Source organism: Orcinus orca, chromosome 2 (assembly GCF_937001465.1).
Source record: "Orcinus orca chromosome 2, mOrcOrc1.1, whole genome shotgun sequence".
Classification (NCBI taxonomy): Eukaryota; Metazoa; Chordata; class Mammalia; order Artiodactyla; family Delphinidae; genus Orcinus; species Orcinus orca.
In genome coordinates, this window is record NC_064560.1 from 95657469 (window position 1) to 95659914 (window position 2446).

General features: G+C 40.1%; 1 pseudogene; it reads left to right on the top strand.

The window, feature by feature from the left end:
• Positions 1-735: 735 nt before the first annotated feature.
• On the top strand, positions 736-2121 carry LOC101285194 (heterogeneous nuclear ribonucleoprotein A1-like; annotated as a pseudogene).
• The last annotated feature ends 325 nt before the right edge of the window (positions 2122-2446 follow it).

Here is a 2446-nt window from a genome sequence, read left to right on the forward strand (position 1 = left end):
TTAAAGAATTAACAATTCTTGTTAAAGAATTGATCATGATATCACTTATATATGGAATATAAAAAATACAACAAACCAGTGAATATGACATAAAAGAAGCAGACTCACAGATATAGAGAACAAACTAGTGGCTACCAGTGGGGAGAGGGAAGGCGGAGGGGTAATATAGGGGTAGAGAAGTAAGAGGTACAAACTATTAGGTATAAAAGAAGCTACAAGGATATATTGAGCAACATGAGGAATATAGCCAATATTTTATAATAACTATAAATGGAGTATAACCTTTAAAAATTGTGAATTACTATATTCTACACCTGTTAACTTACATGATATTGTACAGCAACTATACTTCAATTAAAAAAAAAGTTAATCTAAAAAAAGTAATACCATTTACATTAGCACCCCCCAAAATGAAATAATTAGGTATAAATCTAACAAAATATGTACAAGATTTTTATGAGGAGAACTACAAAACTGATGAATGAAATTAAAGAACTAAATAAGTGGAGAGCTATTTCATGTTCATATATAGGAAGGTTCAATACTGTCAAGATGTCAGTTCTTTGCAACTTGATCTATAGATGCAATACAATCTCAATTAAAATCCTAGCAAGTTATTTTGTGGATATTAACAAACTGATTCTAAAGTTTATATGGAAAAGCAAAAGACTCAGAATAGCTAACACAATAATTAAGGAGAAGAAAAAAGTTGGAGGATTGACACTAACTGACTTCAAGAGTTGCTATAAAGCTAACATCAAATATTGGTGGAGATACATTTGGTAGATTACTCCTTTCTGCCCGTGGACGCCGCCGAGTAAGCATCGTTGACGTCTCTCCTCCCCCTCCACTGCCGTCATGTCTAAGTCAGAGTCACCCAAAGAGCCCGAACAGCTGCGGAAGCTCTTCATCAGAGGTTTGAGCTTTGAAACAAGTGATGACAGTATGAGGACCCACTGTGAGCCGTGGAGAACGCTCACAGACTGTGTGGTAACGAGGGATCCAAACACCAGGTGCTCCAGAGGCTTCGGGTTTGTCACATATGCCACTGTGGAGGAGGTAGATGCGGCCATGAATGCAAGGCCACACGAGGTGGATGGAAGAGTGGTGGAACCAAAGAGGGCCGTCTCCAGAGAAGATTCTCAAAGACCTGGTGCCCACTTCACTGTGAAAAAGATTTCTGTTGGTGGCATTAAAGAAGACACTGAAGAACATCATCTAAGAGATTTTGAACAGTATGGGAAAATTGAAGTGATTGAAATCATGACTGACTGAGGCAGTCGCAAAAAGAGAGGCTTTGTTTTTGTAACCTTTGATGACCATGACTCTGTAGACAAGATTGTCATGCAGAAATACCACACTGTGAATGGCTACAACTGTGAAGTAAGGAAAGCCCTATCTCAGCAAGAGATGGCTGGTGCCTCATCCAGCCAAAGAGGTCGAAGTGGTTCTGGAAACTTTGGTGGTGGTCATGGAGGAAACTTCAGTGGTCGAGGTGGCTTTGGTGGCAGCCGTGGTGCTGGGGGATATGGTGGCAGTGGGGATGGCTATAATGGATTTGGTAATGATGGAAGCAATTTTGGAGGTGGTGGAAGCTACAATGATTCTGGCAGTTACAACAATCAAACTCCAAATTTTGGACCCATGAAAGGAGGAAACTTTGGAGGCAGAAGTTCTGGCCCCTATGGTGGTGGAGGCCAATACTTTGCCAAACCCCGAAACCAAGGTGGCTTTGGTGGTTCCAGCAGCAGCAGTAGCTACGGCAGTGGCAGAAGGTTTTGATTACTGCCAGGAAACAAAGCTTAGCAGGAGAGGAGAGCCAGAGAAGTGACAGGGAAGCTACAGGTTACAAAAGATCTGTGAACTCAGCCAAGCACAGTGGTGGCAGGGCCTCGCTGCTACAAAGAAGACATGTTTTAGACAATACTCATGTGTATGGGCAAAAAAACTAGAGGACTGTATTTGTGACTAATTGTATAACAGGTTATTTTAGTTTCTCTTCTGTGGAAAGTGTAAAGCATTCCAACAAAGGGTTTTAATGTAGATTTTTTTTTTTTGCACCCATGCTGTTGATTGCTAAATGTAATAGTCTGATCATGACATGGAATAAATGTGTCTTTAAAAAAAAAAAGTATTGGTGGAAAAAACAGACAGCTAGATCAGTGGAACAGAATAAAGAGCCTAGAATTTTTTGCAGATCTAGAATAAAAAAAATCTTAAAATTCATGTGGAAACATGAAGACCCTGAATAGGCAAAGCAATCTTGACAAAGAAAAATGGAGCTGGAGGAATCAGTCTCCCTGACTTCAGACTATAATACAAGGCTACAGTAATCAAAACAGTATGGTACTGGCACAAAGACAGACTTACAGATCAATGGAACAGGACAGAAAGTCCAGAAATACACCCACACACCTGTGGTCAGTTAATCTACGACAAAGGATCC